Consider the following 13,365-nt stretch of genomic DNA (forward strand, 5'->3'; position numbering starts at 1 on the left):
TGAGAGGACTTCCCAAGTGGTGAATGTTCCAGCTAGTTGTGAAAGTAACCACTTCCTTGCTCTATCTCGAAGGGAGAATGGGAATGCTCTGAGTCTTATAGCTTGATCAAAGACTCCATTCATCTTAAATGTGTCACATAGGGCAAGAAAGCATTGGAGCTGGTAATGTGGATCTTCTGTAGGTGAACCTCCAAACTTGGTCTGTTGAATCATTTGGAGCCATACTGATTTTAATTCAAAGTTATTGGCTTCCACAGTAGGTCTCATAACACTGGGCTGAAATCCTTGTATAGATGGAGCTCCGTAGTCCCTTAGGAGTCTTGGTCTGTTGTTATCATCAGCCATGATGAGAGTTTCTAGATTTCCCTAATTTTGTTCTTGGCATTTCCTCTCTCTCCTGATGGTTCTTAGAGTCCTATCTATTTCGGGATCTAAGTCTAAGACTTCTTTCTCTGGTTTTGTTCTAGTCATGCACCAAACCAAATACCTAAGAGAAAATAAAAAGAAATACAACAAATTAAGTAAAATTAAATAATAAATGCAAATGCCTAAATCAGCTAAATTATCTATCGCTTAATATTACTAAAATTAAAGTCCCTAGTAATGGCACCAAAAACTTGTTTGCTAGTTTTTCAACCTCGCAAGTGCACAGATCGCTAAGAAGTAATAAAGTAGTGAGTAGAGTATCATCCCATGAGAAATTTAATTAGTAAGTACCAAACTACATAGCAATTTTGACTGTTTAGGCTATCGAATAAAATAGGGAAGAATCTAATCTATTTTGAATGCTAAAGACTAGAAGAGTAATGAACTAAAAATGAAACAATCTATTTGAAACAATTTCACAATTAAGATTTCATACTTTAACCTTATTATGGATTTAATCTTATCTATTCATTGGATTGAGGATTGTTACTTTGATGGAAATTAATCCTAAGATATCTTAGGTCCTCTCTCAAGGTACCTAAGGTGTGTTTCGATTAGAGCTAAACCCTACTTTCGTTGGTGATTAGTTCTAATAAAAACCCTTTAAAATATATAATTAATTATGGAACTTCCATAAAGGTCATCAACCTATCTCTAGGTCAGATTTTCTAGGTTCAAAGTCTTGATTTTCCAATACTAATCTTCATCTTTCAGTTCTTCGATTAATATCTTAGATCATAACTAGGTGGGTACCAACACATAGCATGCATTAAGAATATAAAAAATTGAATCAAAGAACAAATCTCAATTCTAATAAATAAAACTCAATATTTATCCATGATAATGATAACAAGCATTACTCTCCTAATTCTAGAATAAAGAAACTACTCACTCATGGTGAATTTAGCAAACATAATAAAAAAAAATGAAATAAAAGAATATAAACATCGCTTAAAGAAATAGAACAAAAGAACCAAAAGGAATCTGTAGCTTTAAACTTATGGAACTTTGGCTAAGGACTCCTCTTTGATGCTAGTAAACTATTCCTCAAGACGGCTTAGAGAGAATGACGAAAATGTATGAAAATGTGTATCTGAAGATTTTTTATCCTTCTTCTTCCTCCCTTTCTTTGTTTTCTACAGCTTCTATTTATATTGAATGTTTAGGGTTAAGTTTTAGAGTCCCAAAAGCATTAGAAGTCTCTTTTCTCTATAAAAACTAGAGCTAGAACCCTAATCAGGAAACTGGCTATCGGCTAATACACGGCCCATGTGCCACTACATGGCCCTAGGCCGTGTAACTTACTGGATCTTTGAATATTGCATCTTGTGTAGGGTAGTTACACGGGTCCAATTACACGGCCTGTGTACTTTTGTTCTTCTAGGAATTCTTTGAGCTTTGCCAAGCAGAAGCTTACACGGGTCTCTGGAGGTTACACGGGTTGTGTTACATGGCCTGTGTACTGTGTTTCTTCTTTGGTCTCTTTAGCTTTCTCCTGGCAATAAGTTACATGGGTCTTTGGTGTAGTTACATGACCCGTGTACTATGCATCAGCAATAATCTTCTTTCCTTGAGTCTTTCTGAGCTTCCTTCTTTGCTCCTATGCTTTGAAACTTCTTCAAAACACCTGGAAATATGCAGAAAACATAGAATTCAGTGTAGAGTGATGAAATTTACAAATGTTAATGAATTTAGAGATTATGCATGAAATTTCCTATCTAAATGCTATGAAATATTGTACAAATGTGCTTAAAAACATCTATATAATACAAGTGTATCAATTACTTTTAATGTGTATGAGAAACTAGGCCTCCAGAGAAAAGACTTATCAAAAGTCCCTTACCCTTTAATGGGTCTAAGTGACAAATCTGTATGTATGTTGGATACCATAAACATGACTATGGTTATCGGAGATGAACAATTCAAAAGGGAGATGCATGCTTAGTTTGCCATGGTTGAAATTCCTTTCTCCTACAATTCAATATTGGGAAGGCCAGTACTGAATAACCACGGCATAGTCATTAACATGGAGAATTATGCCTAAAACTTCCTATAATAGAAGGAATAGCAGTTGCTCAAAAGAGCAAAAAATCTACCCAGGAGTGCTATAGATAGTGCACCAAGACCATATCCCAATGGTTAATCCCAATTGAATTGTTGGAAAAACTAGAGGGCACAATAAATGCTAAGCCAGTCAATGATGGATGTGAAATCGAGTTAGATAAGGGAAAGAAGGTAAAACTTAGGTCGACGATCAATGGTCAAAGCAGGGACGCAGTAATCCAGACACTCAAACCAGGATATCAACTTTTGGCTGGAAACTAGACAATGTGAAGGGAATAGACCCAAGGGTCATGACTTTGTGTTGGTAAAAGTCAAACATTGTATTGATAAAAAAAAGGCAAATATCAAATGGAGGATGTGTATTGATTTCACTGATTTGAATAAAGTTTGCCCAAAAGACCATTATAACAATTGATCACCTGGTAGATGCAATAGCAGGCCATGCAGTATGCTCCTTAGTAGATGCCATCGCGGGCTACCACCAAATACTAATGGAGCTGGGAGACTCAGAAAAAATAGTTTTCATAACAAATGAAGGTGTTTTCTACTACAAAGTCATGCCCTTTCGACTAAAAGATGTAGGTGCAACCTATCAAAGGTTAGTTAATGGAATTTTTAGAGATTTAATTAAAAAAACAATTGAAGTGTATGTTGATGACATGATAATTAAGCTGGAAGATCATGCAACCAACATAGCTAAAGCCTTTGATGTCCTAGACAAAGTGGGCATGAAGCTCAACCTAGAAAATGCACTTTCAGCATAAAGGCTGAGAAATTCCTTGTACCTGGTGTCCGAAAGGGGAATTAAAGCAAACCTAGAAAAGATCAAAGAAATCATGGAGATGCAACCTTAAAAACCATAAAATATGTGCAAATGTTAAATGGGCAAGTAACTGCACTCATCTGATTTATTTCATGCTCGGCCAGAAGGTGCCTCCCCTTTTACAAAGCTCTCAAAGCTAAAAAAAAAAAGACAATTCAAATGGGGAGAAGATTGCTAAATAGCATTCCAAGAACTAAAGGATTTTCTCACTCAATTGCCTCTACTAGACATACCTAGACCTGGTGAAACTTTTTATTTATATTTGTTTGTAACTAATGAAACTATTAGTTTAGTGTTGGTCAGGGAAGAATAGGGCAAGCAATATCCCATCTACTACACTAGCCAGGTACTAAAAGTAGAGCATGCAATTATTCGGCTCTAGAAAAGTTAGCATTCGCAGTAGTTACAGCCGCTAAAAAACTCAGACCATACTTTGAAGCTCATACAGTGAAATTTGAAGTAATTACCCACTCAGAAAAATTCTACATAAATTAGAGGCTACCGGGTGAGTCAAGCAATGGGCAATCTATTTAGGAGCATATGATGTTTGGTATAGCCCCAGACCAACACTAAAAGTATAGGTCCTAGCTGATTTTGTAGTAGAACTCACACAAGTTCCTTGCCAAGAGTAAGAGCCTAAGCAGGAATGGAAAGTACGGATAGACGGGGCAACTAGTTCAGATGGAGCAAGCATGGTATAATACTTGAAGGGCCATATAAAGTAAAGCTCCAATATGTGGCCAAACTAACATTCAAAGCCACTAATAATGTGGCTAAGTATGAAGCATTATTAATGTCACTGAGGATTTTGAAGGAAGTTGGTGCAACACACATGACCATACATTCTGACTCACAGCTCATGCTCAATCAATGCTAAGGTAATTTCTAAGTGAATGACCAAAACCTGGCCAAATATGAAGTACGACGCTCCAATTTTCAGCTGATACACGGGCCGAAAGAGGGGAAATTGAGATTGCTCAAATCCCTAGGGAGGAGAACAGTGAAGCATATAGCCTAGCCAAACTTGCAGTAGCAAGCGAGTAACACATAACTCCCCTAATCGCTTTTGAAGAAATCGAAAGCTTGATAGTCAACTAAAAGGAAGCCTTCCCAATTGACATTAGCAAGACATGAATGAGCCCCCTCCTTTATTACCTGACTGAGGGAGTCCTCCCCTAAGATCCTATGAAAGTAGGTAAAATAGTAAAAAAGGCATCAAGATATGGAATTATTAACAGTTGGCTCTATTGCAGGTTCTATTTACAACCTTGGATCAAATGCATCACCTCTAAGGAGGGACTCCAAACTCTAAAGGTATTCTATGAGGGAATCTATAGCAGCCATGAAGGTGCTAGGGCTATAGCCAAAAAGGCCTTTCGCCAAGGACTATATTGGCCAATCTTAGTAAAGGATGCCAAACAGCTAGTCCGAACATGCTTGAAATGCCAGAAATTTGATCACATTTCCTGTCAACCCATAAGAAAACTAACTACCATTGGCAGCCTATGGCCCTTTTACCAATGGGGAATTGATATCATCGGCCCTTTCCTAAAAGCCTCGGGACAGCGCAAGTACATGAGAGTAGCAATAGACCACTTCACAAAGTGGGCAAAGGCCGAGGCAACAACAAAGACCAAAGAAAAAAGGGCCATCACCTTTGTCAAGACCAATATTCTAATAAGATTTGGTGTACCTAATATGATAATCACTTACAATGGCACCCAATTTGAGTCTAAAAAGTTTTAAGGATTTTGTGCAAAATTTCAAATTAACCTCCATTTCACATTAGTCTACCACCCACTATCCAATGGGATGACTAAAGTAACAAATAGAACAATTATATAGGGATTAAAGAAGTGGTTAGATAAAGCCAAAGGCAAACGGCTAGAGGAGCTCCCTAATGTTCTATGTGTGTATAGAACCACACTGAGATTAGGAATGGGTGAAACACCTGTCTCTTTAACTTACGGATACGAAGTAATAATTCTACCAAAATTCCATGCCCTGATAACAAAGGTTGAAAATTCAGAAGTTGTAACCAATTAGAGGACCTTAGATTTGCCCTCGACCAATTAGAAACTCAAAGGGAAAAGGCCTTCATTCACATAGCCACATGTAGACAGAAAATAGCCCGAATGTTCAATACCAAAGTCAAAGGACATGCCTTCTATATGGGTGACCTAGTAATAAAAAGAGCTAGGCTAGAGAAAGGCAGAGCCAGGATAGGAAAACTTAACTAGAACTGGGAAGGCCCATACTCAGTCATAAAAGTCATCCACCTCAGAGCTTATAAACTTGTAGATATGATTTGCAAACAACTCCCAAGAGCTTGGAACATCAGCAATCTCATAAAATACTGCCAGTAATCTATTCCATGTAGCAATATATGTGAACAGCTTTTTTATTGTCAATAAAGATAGTTTATTCTCCAAAATTATTATCAATAAGGCAACAGAATAATCAAGGGCACATGCCCACCTAAAAGGTGTTGACAAGCCACATAAGGGCACACATATACCTAAAGGGCATTGGCAAGTTGCACAAGGGTACAAGTCTACCTAAAAGGCATTGATAAGCCACACAAGGGTAAACGTCCACCTAAAAGGCATTAACAAGCCACACGAGAGCATGCGTCTACCTAAAAGGCATTGATAAACTATTCAAAGGCATACATCTGACTAAAAGGCATTGACAAACCACATAAAGTTACCAACAAAGAAGCTACAAAGCAAACCATGGCCAAAACTTAAAGTGAAAAGCACTAAATAAAACTCACAAAACAAATAAGTCAAGAGCACAAGGCTTCCAGGTACTCACTCGGACTTTCTCTTTTCAAAAAATTGAAGTACTTTCAATACTAGGTCAATTGGACAGTATTATCCCTCAAAGCCCTAACACCCTAATGACAAGGCTACTTAGGCTTTAGCCTCCCAAACACTTAGGCTCTGATTTTTTTTAAAAGCTTAAGTATTTTAATTACTAGGCTACTAGGGCCTTATTTCTTTTTAAAAGCCTAAGTATTTTAATTACTAGGTTACTCAGGCATAGTTTCTTTTTAAAAACCTAAGTATTTTAATTACTAGGTTATTCAAGTCCTATTTCTTTTTAAAAACCCTAAGTATTTTATTTACTAGGTTGCTCGAGTCTTATTTCTGTTTAAAAGCCTATGTACTTTGATTACCAGGCCACTCATTTTTCAACTTCTCACACTCACAAAAATCTTTAGATAAACACATAAACAATGAGCAAGCAAGAAAAACATTTTACAATTCATAGACATAAAATTAACATACAAGGAGATACACATAAAAAAGAATTTTTCAAAGATAAAATAAAAGAGCACAATTTCTAGGGTTTACTCGCCCCCGCCTTATCATCCCCGACGGGTGCGATAACCCCAACTTCATCCACCTCTTCCTCATCATCCTTTCCCTCATCACGCCCTCAGCAAAATTAGTTTAACCTAGCACCATTTCTTTAATCCACTCAAAGTTAACACCCGACTAATGCTTGGACAACCCCGACACAATCGTCATTTGTAAGGCAATGTACAAATCCACCAACCTTTCATTAGAAGATTTGGCCTTAGCTTCCAGCTCTTGGTTTTGCCCATTGATTCGATCTATCTCAGCTTCATAGTGGCTTTTTGTGGAAGATAATTCATTTGTTAATAAAGCCACCTTGCTATCAGAAGTCCCCATATCAGACTAAAGTTGCTTGATTTGGTCGTCCCACTCCTCCACTGCAAACTCAAAGAAGCTATAATTAGTTATAATTTGCCATAGCTATCATGTAGTGCCTAGAATCGCTCCTACAATTTTGTGGCAATTTGACTGTCACCCAAAACTATAATTTCGGGCTGAGCAGATAAGCTGCTGGAATCACTTCAAAACCTGGTCAAAGTTATAGGCTATCCCATAATTTTCAGACGCCCCAGACGCATTCCAAGCGTCAGAATTGGCATAGGTAAACCCGAACTCTGAGTTTTTTTAATTTTATAGTGCTGGGTTTAGAATAAAATTTCATAAAATATTTGTGGGTAGTTTGAAAATTATAATTCCTTTTGTATTAGCTTAGTAATATTGCTATGGACCGCGGGCAAAATTTTAGAATTTTTAGAGCTTATTTTGGTAGTTTTTGCAAAAAGTGTTAGTTGTAAGGACTAAATTGTAATTTTTTAAAATTGTGATTGTTGACTGTTTGGATGGGCCCAGGAGGGGCCATGTGACGTGATTGAGTTGTGTGACTTATGGATATAGAAGTGTATTTTTGAGCCCTTTTACAGATTAGGTAAGTCCTAGGTATAGGGAGAACTCTGCTGGATTTTCGGCACAACTTAGGGTGTCTTTGGTTCTTTTTAAGTTATATTGAGTCAATTATATTAAATAAATGTAATGTAATTATCAAGTGAGCTAGGACAGTCTTCCTCCTTTGTCAGCTACTACATTGACCTCGATTTATGTCTGTGAGTAAAATATTGATTTTAATTATAATTTTGATATTGTTATATGTTTAGGCATGCCCATGCATCACTTATAAATATATATCTATGTAGTTAAACACTAGGCTCATTTTATATTTGTAACACCGCTATGTTCGGTTGTGCGTTCTACTGTTCTGATGACAGTGTCTGTCCGGACAGCTAGGATGCCTAGAACTACGCTTAGATATGGGTGAAGAGACATAAAATAATGAAATACAAGAAAAGAAAATACAAGAAAAACAAAGGAAAATAATAGCAATGAAATGTAACCAAGTTAAACGAGCCGAAAACCATAGCGATGGGTGACCGCACTAGGAAGTTATGGCGTGGACTGTTGACTAGCCCTGGACCGCGGAGAACCCTGGAAAATATTTTTAAAACTTAAATAAACATCTATTGAAGTATAAATGTCATTAGAAATATCAAAGAAAAATTAATTAATTAGTACAAAGAAAAACGAGAAATCGAGGAAACGACAAAACTTGGTGTTACCGAAAAACGGGAATGCAACTCCAATAGGGGCATTGTGGTCATTTGACACCCCAATTTGTCTTTTGACCTAAATGTCCATTAAAAATAAATGATATTAAACTTTAAAAATACCATGAAAAATTAAAATGAGATACATTATGTAAATAGTGAAAGTGTGGTGGCCAAATTGCAAAAATCGGAAAGTTTAACATTAAAATAGATTTTTAATCAATTAGTGCTCCACTAACATCACTTAAGTGGACCTTTAATCAACCTTTGGATATAAAATTTTGTCATCTTCAACCTTTGGAAGAGTGGCCAAAATGAACTCCATGGGAGACTCCATGGCCAAACTTACATCCACACCCATGCATCCATGATTCAAGCTTCCTTTCACCATAAATCCTTCATTAAACCTTGCATACTCAGCTTGGGAAAAACATTGGCAGCAAAAAGAAGAAGTTTGGGTGAGGTTTTGAAGAACTTCAAAAGTGGTAAGTGAGTGTTTTCAATTCTTGTTTCATTAGAAGTGTAACCAAGGTTGTGGGTAGTTAATTTATGGAGGAATTTTTAAAGTTTGATGTTTTAATAGAGATGTACATTTTGGCAGCCATGGAAATTCAGTATATTTATGGTTGTTTAAGATGTTGTTATTGACGGCAGCATGGATATGTGTATAATGGTTTGGAATTGGGTATGTAAATGGGGTATGTTCATGTGGTTAAATGATGTAAATGGACTTTGGAAAATTCTATATTATAGTGTGCATATTGAGAATGGTTACAAGCTATCCAAAATGGCCAAAAAAGGTATTGTTAAAGGTGTTAATGGTAAGGTACAAACCAGATTTGGCATGAAGGAAGTAATTTGATAAGTGTTGAATATGTAATTGGTAAGTGATGAGAAGTGTGTAGTAGGGCAGTGAATGTTTTGGCTTAGAACCTTAAGTGTGTGACTCCAATTGGTATGAGACCAATTGGAGGTGAAACTAGGCACAAAATGTGCCAACTTTCATGAAGGAAGCTTACAAAAATTCTGCCTAGAAGGTGACTTAAAAAATGACCAAATCCGGATTAGTGACTTGAAAGCCTGAAAATTGACCATTTGGGCAGTAGTTAGTATTTTGGCCATAACTCACTCAAAACATGTCCAAATTACCTGAAAGTTTTACCATGAATAGTTTAGACATATATCTACAATTCTTATGAAGACACTAAAGCCCAAAAATGGCCAAAACTAAGCCAAATAGCTTACACAAGTTTAGGTACCAAAACTAGCCGAACCAAAAGTGACCTAAAAATGACCTAAAGTTACCATTTTGATGCATTCTGTCCAGCATTGGTAAATTAATCATAACTTGGTCTACACAACTCAGAACGACCTGAAATTTTGCCTTGCGTGCAATAAGACATAGACCTATAAGTTTGTAGTTTGGACCGAAACCCAAAAACGGAGGGAACTAGGTCGTCCGGCTAGGTCAAAATAGTACACCAAAATCCGGTAAATTGTAATAAAATGCAATACACTTGAAAATGAATTTGGTAACATATATCAACACCAAAGGGCTCTAAAATGTGACATATTGATAACATTGGAATTGACTCACTTAGAGTGCATCAAGGGTCAACATTATAAGTTGACTAATGAAATAAATTAAAGGGAATAGTACCAAGAAAATTTAGATATTGGATTTTATGTTTGGAAACAAATTCATTAAGTACTGAAACACTTTAAATTGTGTGTTTTAGTTGATAAGGATATTGAGAAGCATAAAGAACATTGATCAAGGCCTAGGAGCGACTCAAATCAGGTTTGTACACAACTAGTTTTCAACTAATTTTGTTCTGAATATTTCATATGATTAAATGACATATTTTTCTTATGTATTATGTTTAACAAGCATTGGATTTTATTCAATGATTATTGAAATTGTTATAGTATGTATAAATTTAGCTTTGTGAAATGGTATTTCCACAAGTATTAAGCATTATTGTGGATTGAATAAATTATATTTTAGAAAATTGTGATAGAACATGTTTTGAATTGTAATGGGCAATTTGCATAGAAAAATAAAAATTTATGATTTGAATTGTGATGAGCATAAAAATTATTAGATATTGGAATTGACTTTGAATCGAATTGTATTGTGATTTATGCTCACTAAAGGATTGTGATATTGTTTTATATCTCACTATAGATGCTGGACTAGGTTATTACCCATCTCTCTCATTTGTTAAGAAGATAATGGAGTTAGTTATGTTTTGATTATCATGGTACGTGCACAGGCTTAGATTCTCCTTTTATTAGAGGTTAGATCTAAGTTTTTCTTTTTTTGTTATGGCCCTTTCGGAAGATTCATTATTGTGATGTGTACTGTGCACGATGATTCGACCTCCCCGACCATAGGGAGTTAGAATCACCCCGAAGATGGCCCTTTCGGATTAGTCTTGCATAGTTAGTGAGATAAAGAATGGTTTTTGAATAGTAAAGAATTGTGATTTTAATTATGATTTATGTATAATTGATTTTGTTGGAATTACCTTAAATGGTTAGTTATGATTTGATAAATTGAATTTCGTGATCAAAGTCATTTTATACAAATGATTTATATTATTGGCAATGAATATTTTGAGTTTTGGAATTTGATGAGTATCCAGATTTCCAAATTATTTGCTGTAATTTTTGTTAAGGTATATTGTACTATGTTTTAAATTATAGTTGTGCACCACTGAGTTCACCACTCAGCGATAGCTTTATATGCTATCACAGGTGAAAAGAGCATAGAGCAATTGAATAAGCTTCTTTGAAGAGACATTCAGATTAGCTCCAAGTATACCCATGTACAGAGGTTTTAATGTATGCATGTAATAATATGTATGTAAATTATTTGAGCAGTTGTATAAAAACTCTTGTAAAATATTTTGGTATGTAATTAAATGTAAATTATTGTAAATATAAATTTGAGGTTTCATTTACCTGAATAGTTTTGTAATATTAATTTTGAGTCTTGTAATCAATGAAATGTTTCTTTTATGATGAGGTTGGTTTGAAATTAAATTGATTTGATTATTAAGATTGAATTGTGAGATGAAATGAAGTTATTGGAGAACTGTTTTCTCAAAACACAGCCAGCACTTTGCCGAAATTTTGAAAAAAAATTTTTATAACACCAGATTTTAATCGGTGATTTAAATTTCACAAAAATTATTTTAAAATCCCTTGTAGTATATCTAATGGGTTATCGGTAGGCGAAGTACGGTAATTCATTAGGTGTACTACAGGATCATGTTACATCTTACAGAAGAGTAGGGTATGACAATATTGCATACTTAATTAATGAAATGCTATGGATATTGTTTTATGGTAATTTGGAGCAATGTGCGTGTGTTAGCGTGCGTGTGATGTGTGGGATTGGATATGGACAAGACGGATAGACGCAGCTGGAGCTTAACTTACTAGGACCCGATCCTTTTATGGATAAGTCAGGGTAGACACGGCTCGAGATGATTTCGCTAGCCCCTACATTTAGTCTATTAAGTGAAAGTCTGGCTTGAGATGTGCTCGCTGGCAAAGGTTGGATTAAGAGAGCTGTATAAGAAATCAGCTCCCATATATGTACTGTTTGAATATTATATGGGTGTGTGTGTAACACCCTTTACCCGTCTACAATGTAGCCGAGCAAGGTGTGCTACATTCGGTGCCGGAGCACCCTATTTTATATTACTTTATTCCTTTAAAAATTTTGTTCTCGTTATATTTTAATATCAATTATTTTTCTATGGAGAAGCCAGCGAAGTTTCCCCTATTTCTATTACCATTTGTCATATTTCACTATTCACCTACTTGAAATTTCAACAATATTTTCACAATAAAATCTCATCAGTTATTTTCATAATAATCTAATCACACATTCAATTCTTGCAACTCATTTGCATACATATCCATTCATACTCAATTTATGTATCAAAATTCTCAAACTTCATAATTTACATGATTTACAAGATAATTTCATAAATTCACAATTTACATGATGTACAAATTAATTACAATACCATAATTTACATTACAATTAATAACTATTTATAAATACATAAAATAACTTTTGTGAGCCCTATCTACATGCATTGCTGAGGAGGTGACAACTTGAACACTTCTGACACTTCTACAGATCCAGAATCCAAAATCCCAATCTAATATCCACTAGGCTTTATCTTCAGTACCTATAAGAAGGAAACAAATCCATCGCGCTAAACATTTCTGCTTAGTGGTGCAATAATATAATAAGAAAATAATATATACAAATAAGAAAGACTGAAGTATAATTCTAAAGTATAATTTAGATCCCCCCGTATCAATTAAATTTAGTATAATATTTATAATATTAACTATCTTATATTCTATTTTGTCCCCTTTGGAAGTGCTGAGTTTATACAGTAATAATATTGGATATACAGATTAATTCTAGGAGTATTGTATTTTTGGTTCCTACAATTCTGAAAATTTCATTTGTACTACTTGATTCAGTTATGATTCCATTGCTAATCTTTTTCGTCTTTTCATTTAATATTTTCTAATATTTTTAATTACTAATGTTCTTAAATAATTTCAATAATTTACACTGCCCAGGTAATCTATAATAGACTGACTAAACTAGATAATCGGTCGTTGGCACTAGACATTGTGGTGTCTCGGGCCGTCATACCATGGGACACAGAATGTCAACCACGTATGCAGTTAATATGGATAAAAAGCCATGATAACATATAATCAGGCATAAAAGCCATGAGTGCGAGCATAAAGCCATGAGTGCGAGCATAAAGTCATGAATACAGGTATAAAGCCTTACGTAGTACTACTAAAATATTATCCTATTGGCATGCCAATCTAACACACGTGTCTAGGCAATACATGGGCACATAGTACCATTAAATGTTAATATATTATTTTTTTATGACTTCATTATTTCATGACAAATTCCAATTATAATTTATAACATTTCAATTCTATTCCTATTTATTCCTACACAAAAGTTGACTTTTTAATTCATAATAGATTTGTTAAGCCTAAGTTCAGTTAATATGGATAAAAAGCCATGATA

This window comes from Hevea brasiliensis, chromosome 3 (genome assembly GCF_030052815.1).
Source record: "Hevea brasiliensis isolate MT/VB/25A 57/8 chromosome 3, ASM3005281v1, whole genome shotgun sequence".
NCBI lineage: Eukaryota > Viridiplantae > Streptophyta > Magnoliopsida > Malpighiales > Euphorbiaceae > Hevea > Hevea brasiliensis.